Here is a 14,091-nt window from a genome sequence, read left to right as displayed (position 1 = left end):
GTCAAACTAGTCAACTAACAGATGACCAATGAAAAATGGGCGGCAGTGCCATTTAAGAAAGAAAATTTTAACTTAATGCCAAATAGAAAAGTTCAAAATTTCAAATGCTAAATACAAAATACTGATATGTTCCGGTAACAAATACATAATTCTTCCATTATTTTTTAGTAGAGCAGTGTGTACGGCCATTGTCACGGGAGGATGCGTGGCCTCGGTCGTGCCACTTACAGCTACCCAAAACCATCTAGTCGCCTCTACTGTTTTCACTGACAACACGGTCCCACGCCCCCTTCTCCACATGCCGCAGAGCGGGTAGCGTGCAATGTCGAGTAACAAAAGTAAAGCCGCCTCCCGGTGCCGATTATTGCCCCCGTCCCGTTAACCCCCAGCTCCGCGCCCGAGATTCCCTGCGGATGACTCACTGACGTGTGGGCCCTCTCTGAGAAACCTGGCAAGCACTAATCGAGCCGCCTCGGCTGCACTGCACTCGGCGAGAATAAAGACATCCCCACACGCAGCTCGAATCCCCGCACGTGAGCGGCGGAGGCGGCGGAAGGGGGACGGCCATGGCATGCGGCGGGTGCAGCTGCGAGGCGGCGGTGGGGGCGACAGCGTCGGAGGCGTACCTGGAGGGGGAGCCGGTGCGGGAGGCGCGGGAGCTGGTGGCGGAGCTCTGTCGGCACTTCTACGCGCAGGGATGGGTCACGGGCACCGGCGGCAGCATCACCGTCGGTGAACGACCCCGCCGTGCCGCTCGCCGACCGCCTCATCGTCATGTCACCCTCCGGTAACGAGCGATTCACCTTGGATTCCTCTCCCTGCCCACCCTTTTGTGGCCTTGGGGGCGCATGTCACCTGTTCGACGAATTGCTGCGTAGTGAACTAGACGCTGCTGCAGATCGCCCCCTGGAAACTAAACGATCGCTTCTGTTACCCAAGTTGTTTGGCTCATGCCATATGTCTCCACGCTTCACGTGCAAAGCCTCTGATCAGTCTCTTTTTGTTGATCCAAATTATTCATGGCCTGGCAGTGAAATGTTATGAAATGGACTAGCTAGGAGTCATTATCATATAAGGTTAAAGCTTAAGGCCAAGTGGTTGTCAATTGAAATTTGAAAGGGACTTTTTAACTAAATTTAAGTTAAAATTTTGAAACAACTGGAAGAGGTTGTTTCGCTGGAAAAAGGCCTAGGATGATGATGGTCTGCCATGGCACCATCTTAAAATTCTGTTACCAAGTTATGGCACACAGAAGTTTGAGCTTTTGAAGTGTGCATCGTTTAGCTTATATCTCAGTGCAGTTCTGCATTGGGAGCTTGAGCTCATGGTATACTGTGAGTTCAGCATTGGGCTGTACTTGTACCACTGACACAATATCTCTTCAGATGTCCAGTGTTGAGCTAACTTATGCAGTTCAGGCTCTAAGGCATATACACAAGAATATCAATCGGCATCCTTATTTGTATGGTATTGCTGTCTAGTACCTTTACTGCTAGTTAGTGGGTCTATATGCAGTGTGTGAAAGAAAACACGATTTTATCCCTAATATTCTGCCAGCACCGAGCTTCAAATTTGAGGATAAGTAGCTATTGTAGTTCATTCCAGTGACAATAAATGTTGTTGACCTCTTTCAGGTGTGCAGAAGGAGAGGATGGTAGCAGAGGACATGTATGTGATGGCTGCAGATGGAAAAGTTCTTTCTGCGCCAGTAGCAAAGCCATGGCCAAACAAGCCTCCAAAGTGTACGGACTGTGCTCCTCTGTTCATGAAGGTTTGTGAATCCTCTCTTCGTTTTAACTTTTGCTGTTGCTTCTGCTTGTTTTGATCTGAAAACTCTAGTTTGCTTTGGTGTTTTGAAGGCGTATCTGATGAGAGGAGCTGGGGCTGTCATTCACAGCCATGGAATAGAGACTTGCATTGCAACAATGCTCAACCCTGGTGCAAAGGAGTTCAGGGTAATTCCTATTGTCCAAGTGTCCTCAATCTGATTAAATGTGTGAAACTGAACATTTTGTGATATCTTCATTTCCAAGGAAAAGCCTACTACGGTTATTAACATTTATCTGCTGATGTTTTAGATGGCATTCAACAGTCTAATACACAACAACAACAACAACAAAGCCTTTAAGTCCCAAACAAGTTGGGGTAGGCTAGAGTTGAAACCCAACAGAAGCAATCAAGGTTCAGGCACGTTAATAGCTGTCTTCCAAGCACTCCTATCTAAGGCTAAGTCTTTGGGTATATTCCATCCTTTCAAGTCTCCTTTTATTGCCTCTACCCAAGTCAACTTCGGTCTTCCTCTGCCTCTCTTCACGTTACTATCCTGACTTAGGATTCCAATACGCACTGGTGCATCTGGAGGTCTCCGTTGCACATGTCCAAACCATCTCAACCGGTGTTGGACAAGCTTTTCTTCAATTGGCGCTACCCCTAATCTCTCACGTATATCATCGTTCCGAACTCGATCCCTTCTTGTATGACCGCAAATCCAACGCAACATACGCATTTCCGCGACACTTAGCTGTTGAATATGTCGTCTTTTCGTAGGCCAACATTCTGCACCATACAACATAGCAGGTCTAATCGCCGTCCTATAAAACTTGCCTTTTAGCTTCTGTGGTACCCTTTTGTCACATAGGACACCAGACGCTTGCCGCCACTTCATCCACCCTGCTTTGATTCTATGGCTAACATCTTCATCAATATCCCCGTCCCTCTGTAGCATTGATCCTAAATATCGAAAGGTATCCTTCCTATGCATTACTTGACCTTCCAAACTAACATCTTCTTACTCCCGAGTAGTAGTGCCGAAGTCACATCTCATATACTCAGTTTTAGTTCTACTAAGTCTAAAACCTTTGGACTCCAAAGTCTCCCGCCATAACTCCAGTTTCTGATTTACTCCTGTCCGGCTTTCATCAACTAGCACTACATCGTCCGCGAAAAGCATACATCAAGGGATGTCCCCTTGTATGTCCCTTGTGACCTCATCCACCACTAAAGCAAACAAATAAGGGCTCAAAGCTGACCCTTGATGTAGTCCTATCCTAATCGGGAAGTCATCCGTGTCTTCATCACTTGTTCGAACTCTAGTCACAACATTGCTGTACATGTCCTTAATGAGCCCAACGTACTTCGTTGGGACTTTATATTTGTCCAAAGCCCACCACATAACATTTCTTGGTATTTTATCATAAGCCTTCTCCAAGTCAATAAAAACCATGTGTAGGTCCTTCTTTTTCTCCCTATACCGCTCCATAACTTGTCTTATTAAGTAAATGGCTTCCATGGTTGACCTTTCGGGCATGAAACCAAATTGGTTCATAGAGACCCGCGTTATTGCTCTCAAGCGATGCTCGATAACTCTCTCCCATAGCTTCATAGTATGGCTCATCAACTTAATTCCCCGGTAATTTGTACAACTTTGAATATCCCCTTTATTCTTGTAGATCGGTACCAATATACTTCTTCTCCACTCATCAGGCATCTTGTTCGATCGAAAAATATGGTTGAACAGCTTGGTTAACCATACTACATCTATGTCCCCGAGGCATTTCCACACCTTGATTGGGATACCATCTGGTCCCATCGCCTTACCTCCTTTCATCCTTTTCAACGCCTCTCTAACCTCAGATTCTTGGATTCTCCGCACAAAGCGCCTATTGGTGTCATCAAAAGAGTCATTTAACTGAAAGGTTGTGCCTATATTCTCACCATTGAACAATTTGTCAAAATACTCTTGCCATCGATGTCGGATCTCATCCTCCTTTACCAAGAGATGCTCCCTTTCATCCTTAATGCATTTAACTTGGTTGAAGTCCCGTGTCTTTCTCTCACGAACCCTAGCCATCCTATAAATGTCCTTCTCTCCTTCCTTCGTACTCAAATGTTGGTAAAGATCCTCGTACGCTCTACCCTTTGCCACACTTACAGCTCGCTTTATAGTCTTCTTTGCCACCTTATACTTCTCTATGTCGTCTATAACATTATTTCTTCTCCTTAATAACCCTTTGGACTGCCTCGTTCCACCACCAAGTATCTTTAGCCTCGCGTCCCTTTCCTTTGGTTACTCCACACACCTCTGAGGCTACCTTCCGAATGTTGGTTGTCATCTTGTCCCACATATTGTTTATGTCGTCTTCTTCCTTCCAAGAGCCCTCTTTGATAACCCTTTCCCTAAATATCTCTGACGTCTCCCCTTTCAGTTTCCACCATTTTGTTCTTTCAATCTTAGCTTGTTTATCCCTACGGGCACGCACCTGAAAACGAAAATCTGCCACCAAAAGCTTATGTTGAGAAACAACACACTCCCCTGGTATCACCTTGCAATCCAAGCATGCTCGTTTGTCCTTTCTTCTTGCGAGGACAAAGTCAATCTGGCTACAGTGTTGTCCGCTACTGAAGGTCACTAGATGAGATTCTCTCTTTCTAAAGAAAGTGTTGGCTATCATCAGGTCAAAAGCTACCGCGAAGTCCAGAACTTTCTCCCCCTCCTGATTCCTACTACCATACCCAAAACCTCCATGAACTGCCTCGAAACCTGCGCTTGTAGTACCTACATGCCTATTAAGATCTCCTCCTATAAAAAGCTTCTCACTACTAGGTATAGCTCTAACCAGGCCATCTAAGTCTTCCCAGAACTGTCTCTTAGCACTCTCGTCGAGACCTACTTGGGGGGCATACGCACTAATTACGTTCAAGACCATATCACCAACGACAAGCTTGACTAAGATAATCCTATCTCCTTGCCTTCTCACTCCCACCACACCGTTCTTAAGGCTCTTATCAATCAAAACTCCTACTCCATTTCTATTCACGACTGTCCCTGTGTACCAAAGTTTGAAACCTGTATTGCCCACCTCCTTCGCCTTCTGACCCTTCCATTTAGTCTCTTGAACGCATAATATATTTGCACGCCTCCTAGTCGCGGTATCAACTAATTCTCTTAACTTACCTGTAAGTGACCCTACATTCCAACTACCTAAACGGATCCTAGTTGGTTCAACTAGCTTCCTTACCCTTCGCACCCGTCGACTCTGATGCGAAGACCCTTGCTCATTTTTCACTACACCCGGGCGCCGATGTAGCGTGCCACTAAGGAAGCGACGACCCGATCCTTGGTTACTTGACATCATGCCCAGATCACGGCACGGCGCGTCACGGGGGTGACGACCCGGCCCTTGCCCATTTAACACCATACCCGGGTTCCGATATGGCGCGTCGCTAAGAGGGTTACGCCCCAACGATTTTCTTTCGGGTTTCATCTCCATTTAAGTGGCTAAGTTTTTACATTGGCTCGCCACGCCTAACACAACCCTCCTCCTTTACCAGGGCTTGGGACCTGCTATGCTGGGACACCAAAGGCGCCCCACCATAGACGGAGTTATTCAACAGTCTAATGATTTTTAAATTATATCCACAACACGCTTCTGTTTCATGCAATTTATTTCAACAAGAAAGCATGAAGCTGCAACATAAAAACAAACAATGCTACTCCCTCCATTCAAATTGTAAGTCGTTCTGACTTTTCTAGATACATAGCTTTTATTATGTCTCTAGACATAATGTATATCTAGATGTGTAGCAAAAGCTACGTATCTATAAAAGCCAGAACGACTTAAAATTTGGAATGGAGGGAGTACCTTTTTTGTGTGCACAGACTAAGTTCAACAGTGATTGCATGCATACATGCATGAGCTAGTTGGATTGGACCAGTGATCTGGACAGTGGCTTCATACAAATTCCCTTAATTCTCCATACAGCGTACTGTAATGTTAATAAATGTATGGGAAAGAACTAAAGTGGCAGGGATGTTCTGAGAATCCACTAACATATAAAGTGATAATTTAATTTGTTGGTAATATCACACCCTAGCTGGAAATTTGATTATATACTATGGCCAGGATTTAGAAACTAAAATTCATAGTAACTTCTATTGTATGCTAAAATAGCTAAGAAAATCCTTATTTGACTAGATACTGACGGTCTGACGCTGATCTTACTGCAGGTGACCCACATGGAAATGATCAAAGGAATCAAAGGTCATGGCTACCGTGATGATGATAGGATTTCGGATCCTACCGGCGATTGGTCGGAGGTTGTAAGGGTGAGAGATCGGGGGACGAGCTCGGCGACGGCTCTGGGGCGCCGTCCTTGCAGCTGGTCGCGAGGAAGAGCGAGGAACGCGACGAAGGCGCTACAGTATCGCGGTACTGTTCACGGGAGAGAGAGAACTCGGCGGCTAGGGTTTCTCCCGGCTCCCTTCAGGAAGCCGGAAACAATAATATGTTTCTGCTTACCAAATTAGTCCCTGATCACAAGTATTTATCTCGTCTATTGAAATATGAAAATAACCCCCTGATTCTATAGAAATTATCTAGACTTAGCCACTAATACCCTTTCGCCGGCCATAATGCATGCCGGTCATAACATCTCTCCCCGCCTGCGCAAACAGCTCGTCCTCGAGCTGAAAGTCGGGGAAGTGAACACGGAAATCCTCCAAGGGCTCCCAAGTAGCGTCGTCGTTCGGAAGCCCACGCCACTTGATCAACACATGCCAGACTCCACGGCGCTGCTGCGCCCGTAACGCCCGAGCCGGCTCCGGAGACAGCCGGCCATCGACGGTCGGCGGCAGCGCGCCTGGCAGTGCTGGCGGCTCCCCCCGATGGCGCTTTAGGAGGCTCACATGAAAGACATTGTGGAGCCGGGCACCCTCAGGAAGCTCCAGGCGGTACGCAACAGCGCCCACGTGTTCCAGGACCCGGAACGGCCCGGCGTAACGCGGCCCGAGCTTGTGCTTGGCGCGGGGGTCCAGCGACTGCGTAGTGCGGTGAAGTAGGCGCAGCCAGACCCAATCGTCGACGGCGAACTCGATATCGCGGTGGCCAGCGTCGTAGTACCGCTTGGCGAGCTGCTGGGCCTGTAGTAGACGTTGACGAACCTCCGCGAGAATCTCGTCGCGGCCACGGAGGAGGGCGTCAGCAACCTCCGTGCGCACCGTCCCCGGCTGGTACGGCACCATGGGCGGTGGCGGGCGGCCGTAGACGACCTCGAACGGCGACGCGCGAAGGGCGGTGTGGAAGGAAGTATTATAACAATACTCCGCCCACGAGAGCCAGTCCACCCATGCGCGAGGACGATCACCTGTAACACAGCGCAAGTACATAGCAATCACCTTGTTAACCACCTCAGACTGGCCGTCGGTCTGCGGGTGGAACGCCGTGCTGAGGCGCAACTTGACGCCCGCCATCCGGAAGAGATCACGCCAGACATGCCCGGTAAACACCAGATCCCGATCACTGACGATGGATGTGGGAAACCCGTGCAACCGGACGATGCCGTCGAAGAATGCCCGAGCGACGGAGGTGGCCGTATATGGGTGGCCCAGCGCAATGAAATGCGCATACTTCGAGAAGCGATCCACCACCGTCAAGATGACCAACTTGCCGCCCACCTTGGGGAGGCCCTCGATGAAATCCATGGAGACGTCCGCCCACACTTGGGACGGCACCTCCAAGGGCTGCAGCAGCCCGGCAGGCCGTAGAGACTCCGTCTTGTTGCGCTGGCACACCTCACAGGACCGCACCCAGTCTTGCACCAGGGTGCGATCGCCGGGAATGAAGAAGTCGGAGCGAAGGCGGTGGAGAGTCTTCTGGACGCCCTCGTGGCCAGCGGAGTGGGCCAGCGAGAGCACCTGGTGGCGCAGATCACCGTGGTCGGGCACGAAGATGCGGCGCCCGTGGAGAAGCAGCCCGGCGTCCGAGCGCCAGGGCGCCTGCAGCTCGCCGGCCGCCAACTGCTGTTGCAGCAGCTGCGCATCAGCCGCCGTCACAGTCGCGCGGCGGATGTCATCGATGAAGGCGAAGGAGGGGCCCGAGATGGCGCACGCACTGGCGCCCCCTTCCCCGCCCGAGTCGGCCACTGACTCGGTGTCGCGGCGGGACAGGGCGTCAGCCACCGTGTTCAGCCGGCCATGGCGGTATTCGACGGTGAAGTCGAACCCAAACAGCTTGCTGATCCATTGGTGCTGGGGTACCGTCGACAGGCGCTGGTCCAACAAAAACTTCAAACTGTAATGGTCAGTGCGGATGAGAAAATGACGACCCCAGAGGTACGGCCGCCAGTGGCGCACCGCTTGCACCAAACCAATCAATTCGCGCTCATACGCCGCCAGCTTCAAGTGACGAGCCGCGAAGGGACGGCTGAAGAAAGCGAGGGGGCCGGCGCCCTGATGCAGGACGGCACCAAACCCCACGCCCGAAGCGTCGCAGTCCACCATGAACAACTGGTCGAAATCCGGCATTTGGAGGACCGGTCCGGTAGTGAGGGCGCGCTTGAGCGCCTGGAACGCCTCCGCCGCCTCAGCGTCCCACACAAACGCGTCTCGCCGCAAGAGACGCGTAAGCGGGGCAGCGATGAGGCCGAAGTCCCGGATGAATTTCCGGTAGTAGCTGGCGAGGCCCAGGAACCCCCGGAGGGCCCGGGCGCCACGCGGAGGGGGCCACGCCGCGACGGCAGCCACCTTGTCAGCGTCCATAGCGACGCCCGCAGCAGAGATGACGTGGCCAAGGTAGGCCACCGACGTCGTGCCGAAGGAGCACTTCGAGCGCTTGAGGTGCAGGCGGTGAGCACGCAGCGCGTTGAGGACGATGGCGATGTGCTGCAGATGCTCCGCCCACGATGGGCTATAGATCAGAATGTCGTCAAAGAAGACGAGCACAAACCTTCGCAGGAGCGGTCGGAGAACGTCATTCATCAGGGCCTGGAATATTGCCGGAGCATTGGAGAGGCCAAAGGGCATCACCAGGAACTCGTAGTGCCCGTGGTGGGTGCGGAACGCCGTCTTGGCGATGTCGTCCGGGTGCATGCGCACCTGGTGGTAGCCCGAGCGCAGATCGAGCTTAGTGAAGAATTGAGCCCCATGGAGCTCGTCAAGCAGCTCGTCCACCACCGGGATCGGGAACTTGTCCTTGGACGTCTTGGCGTTGAGGGCGCGATAGTCGATGCAGAAACGCCACGAATTGTCCGCCTTGCTGACCAGTAGCACCGGGGCTGAAAACGGCGACGTGCTGGGCCGAATAATCCCCTGAGCCAGCATATCGCGACACTGGCGCTCCAGCTCATCCTTCTGGAGCTGTGGGTACCGGTACGGGCGCACTGCCACAGGCGTCGTCCCCGGAAGGAGATGGATGCGGTGGTCGTATGAGCGGGGAGGCGGAAGGCCCTGAGGCTCGGCGAAGATGGCGGCGTGCTGCTGTACCGAGGTCTGTTCCTGGGACAGGAGAACGACGGGAGCGCTCGCGCCCGCTGAGTGGGCGACGATCGCCCCAGAGGTCATGGGGGCAGCGAGCGAGGTGGAGGGCGGCGGCGATGATGGGCGCGGCGGCGCGGACAGCGGAGGAGAGGGCGCGGGTGGGTAAAGCGAGGCCGAGGGCTGGGGACCTGACATCTCTGATACCAGGTTGATAGGATTTCGGATCCTACCGGCGATTGGTCGGAGGTTGTAAGGGTGAGAGATCGGGGGACAAGCTCGGCGACGGCTCTGGGGCGCCGTCCTTGCAGCTGGTCGCGAGGAAGAGCGAGGAACGCAACGAAGGCGCTAGTATCGCGGTACTGTTCACGGGAGAGAAAGAGAACTCGGCGGCTAGGGTTTCTCCCGGCTCCCTTCAGGAAGCCGGAAACAATAATATGTTTCTGCTTACCAAATTAGTCCCTGATCACAAGTATTTATCTCGTCTATTGAAATATGAAAATAACCCCCTGATTCTATAGAAATTATCTAGACTTAGCCACTAATACCCTTTCGCCGGCCATAATGCATGCCGGTCATAACAGATGAATTGGCCATTCCTATTATTGAGAATACTCCTTATGAGTATGAGCTCACTGACTCCCTAAGTGAGGCGGTATGCTATCAAACTCCTATCTTTCAATCATCTCAATCCTAGAGACCAAATCTATAGGTGCAGATACAATCTTATGCTGTTTTGGAGTTTTTAGTTCTTATGGGTGCAGATAAGATATCATTCCAGCAATGCGCTTGAGGTTAAGGATTTGAATCCAAATTCCCTGCCTAACAGGCTTCTAGGGATAACATTATAAGTTATAACAAGTCAATTCAAGGCTTATTAAGTCTCTAGCACATTGTTTTAAATTTATTTGATGATAAATGGTGCAAATTACTGGTTTTATTTGATGTTCATAGCCTCTGATTATAGTTACTGTAAAAGTTTAGCCATTATCATAAATTATCAGCCCAATTTGGTTGTTTTCTACAATACTGTTTGATTTATCTAGAGTTTGAGCCAAGACCACATATTCTTGAATCTTGATAACAAAGTTGTGATGAGTATTTTAGATGTATGTAGGCCATTGATACAAAATTATTTAACAGATTGAAGCATACCCAAAGGCAACTGCTGTGCTTGTAAGGAACCACGGAATATATGTATGGGGTGACTCTTGGATCAATGCCAAGACACAGGTGTGCTTTCTATCTGTGAATTTCTGCAGTTGTTTTAAAATGCTCTGGACTCTGACTGTTGCCTACCATTCTTTTGATGACCTCTCACTGTTATTGTTATCTGTGTTTCTGCAGTTTAGGCTTCTGGTTCCTTCATTTCAAAACCTCTTATATTGATATTCTTTGATGGTTAATTTTAGCATATAGTTATTCTGGGCAGACCCAGTGCCGGAGGCTCCCACATGAGTGGGGTCTGGGGAAGGGATAAACCGAGACAAGCCTTTCCCCCGCAAAATCTGCGAAGAGGCTGCTTCGAACCCACGACCTGGTGACTCAGTGAGACAGCTCTCACCACTGCATCAGGCCTGCCCTTCTAGCATATAGTTATTCTGATTAGGTAAAAATAAAATGTAACAGTTTGTTACACCTAGGTTACTCTTTGATACTCCTTTTCCCCTGGAAGTTAACTTGCCTTATAAATTTTTTTACATGACTATAAGCTAATATGGTGAATCTTGTAATGCAACTTTTGACTTGGATACAACTTTGGATTCAGTTGGCACTAAGTATATAATGAAGTGGGACACATAATACCCTTAACTTGATTTGATGATTTCATTAATCCCTCGTTGCTGCATGATACCCAGGCCTGCTTTGGCTTCTGGGATTACCAAATTAAGGACTTCATTTGGATGTCACTCTAAATTTCCTGAACTAGGTCTTCTCTTTTAGAAGGAAAAAAAGCAATGTATTTGTACCATTATATTCATGTAAGTCTTCTAATTCATAAGAGCTGTGATAATAATCTTGTTTAAATGTTGCCATTATGTCTGCTATGTTTAGAGATAATTATGTGATTCCTATTTATTCAAGTGGAGATGTGAACTTCATTTTTGTGGCCTTGCATTTCAGGCTGAATGCTATCATTATCTTTTAGATGCTTGCATCAAGCTTTATCAGCTAGGTATTGATTGGACAACTCCTGAGCATGGTCCAATAAACAATGCAAAGAGACAGCGCAGCATTTTGAGCTCTGAAATTCCTAATGGATGTCATGCTGCTGATTCATCAAAGGTTATTTCATTGTTCCTATTATTTTGGGAATACCATTCGTGATACCTGTAGGATTTTTACTTTGCAACTGTCCATAGCATTTTGTCAAAAAAACTGTCTGTAGTATTTCTGTAGTTTTTTTTTGAAGTTCTGTTGTTTTCCTTAACGCTTTTGTGATTACGATGTCTTTTCTGTTAAACTCAGCTTGATCTTTTTTCTACTGTCGCAGTGTGTTGTACTAGACATTGAGGGGACAACCACTCCAATATCATTCGTGAATCGTGATTGATGTTATGTTCCCTTATGCCCGTGATAATGTACGAAAACATCTGACTTCTACGTTTGATTCTGAAGAAACTAAAGACGACATCAAACTGTTGCGCATCCAAGTAAGTAGTAATGAAGCGATGACAAGTTTTTAAGTGATACTAATAGTTTGCACTGGTTGTTTTGTTTATTCATGTTCTAACAAGCATGTGGTCAACTATTCAGATTGAAGATGATTTACGAAATGGAATTTCTGGGGCTGTTCCAGTTCCACCCGATGAGGCTGGCAAAGAAGAAGTTATCAATTCATTGGTTGCCAATGTTGAATCGATGATTAAAGCAGACCGGAAGATCACACCATTGAAACAACTTCAGGTAGCTTAGTTTACAATTCACATTCTTGGTCACTTTTGCAAGCATATTAATTTTCTGTTTGGTATAGTTCAGCTGTTCTAATTGGCCAAATTCAGGGTCATATTTAGAGGACTGGATTTGAAAAGAAAGAGCTACAGGGAGTTGTCTTTGAGGATGTTCCTGTGGCACTAAAGAACTGGCATGCTAGTGGCATAAAGGTATCTCTTTGCTCTAATTCATGTGAATTGTGAAACGCTGATTGTCCAGGCTGTAGAAAAATACAACATAGATTTTAATTATAGAAAATCAGTGCTAAAAATGCTCAGTGCTTCAAGATTTAGTGTAAAATGGAACATATTTTTTGTGTTAGTAGGTTGTCACAAGACTCACAACTCACAAGGCCGATAAAATTTAGTGCAACATGAAAGGGAACACTGGGAAAATGTTTTTTTTTTCAAAAGAGTTTGTTAAGCTACTGCATTCATCTCACTTTTGTAAATTATAGCTTTCTAGGTTAAGTTAGCACAACAATATGCATTCCTTAGTTTGTAAAGAGCATCAATCGTATTTTCTCATGATGCAAAATTATGAATACTTGTCATTAGGTCTACATATACTCAAGTGGAAGTAGAGAAGCACAAAGGCTTCTATTTGGCAATACAACATACGGTGACCTGCGAAAGTTCCTGTGTGGGTATTTTGATACCACCACTGGGTAAGCTCTGGATTTCTTGTTGCAGTAGCCTATAATTTTATAAAAGATTCAACACAAGAAAAAAGGGATTTTGTTCTCAAATACACAAAAACTGAACATTAATTATGATTTATTTGGTGATAGATTTCTTGTTCCATTCATCTGCGAATCTATTAAAAAGTTGACATAAGTCATGATTGTCATCTTTTATATACAGAAACAAAAGAGAAACAAGGAGTTATTTTGAGATCTCTCAATCACTCGGGGTGGACCGTCCATCTCAAATCTTATTTATCACCGATGTCTTCCAAGAAGCTGTTGCAGCAAAAAACGCTGGTAATGACTAGTTCCATTTAATAGCCTTGTTCCTCTGTAGACAAATCCTGACTTCTAATTTGTCACATCCAGATTTCTTTTTGCTTGCATAATGTGTTAAGTCGAAAGTTTTACAGTTGATGTTATTATAATCATGTGTCCGTGTTATGGTATCATTGTTGTTTTAGGGCCTTATGACCTTGTGAGATAATCATAAAGCTGTGGCGATGCTTGTTTGTTTGCTCATAGCATTGGCTGTGTTTGTTTTGTTGTTCCCATATTTTTCTAGCTGGAAATTTTGGAATGATTATTGTCTACTTAACTATATCTTTCAGGTTTTGAGGTGATAATCTCCATTCGCCTGGGAAATGCTCCACTTCCTGACAATCATGGTTTCCGCACTATCAAATCATTCAGCGAGATATGAGGAATATGGTGATCTGGACATGTCCGGATATATGTAATAAGCGAGTGCTCCCTGGGCTATAATATTAGCTCGCGGACCAGTTCATGCAGTAGTAGCAGTATAACACCGCAGCATGGCAAAACGATGTGACGTAATACTAAGTTGGAATGGCGAAATAAAAACTTTGGCCCGTTGTGTATTTGTAGCTAAGCTGCAACCGGAGAGTTTGTGGCTGTGATCATTTTTATTAGTTATTATTATACGTTTCTGCCCCTATGCTTCTCTAACTACATTTACCAATCGATCTACTTATCTTCAGCAAAATTTACTGCCTTCTCCGTACTGCTCACCTTTTATCTTGTCTTCCAAATATAATTGTAGATTTGGTAGTTACCTTCAAGGCTGCATTTTCATTCTGTTTTAGGGAAGGCCACTGACAGCTGGCATTTTCTTTTTGTTTAGGGAAGGCCCGACATACAGGCCGATCGCAGATTTTCTTTTTCTACTAGATATATGCGTGTATGTTGTAGGGGAGCCACG

General features: G+C 47.3%; 1 pseudogene; it reads left to right on the top strand.

Annotated features, from left to right (window-relative positions):
• Positions 1–436: 436 nt before the first annotated feature.
• Positions 437–13,875, top strand: LOC136486803 (probable bifunctional methylthioribulose-1-phosphate dehydratase/enolase-phosphatase E1; annotated as a pseudogene).
• The last annotated feature ends 216 nt before the right edge of the window (positions 13,876–14,091 follow it).

This window comes from Miscanthus floridulus, chromosome 10 (assembly GCF_019320115.1).
Source record: "Miscanthus floridulus cultivar M001 chromosome 10, ASM1932011v1, whole genome shotgun sequence".
Lineage (NCBI taxonomy): Eukaryota > Viridiplantae > Streptophyta > Magnoliopsida > Poales > Poaceae > Miscanthus > Miscanthus floridulus.
Note: the sequence above shows the minus strand (reverse complement) of the source record. Positions and strands in the feature narration are given on the sequence as shown.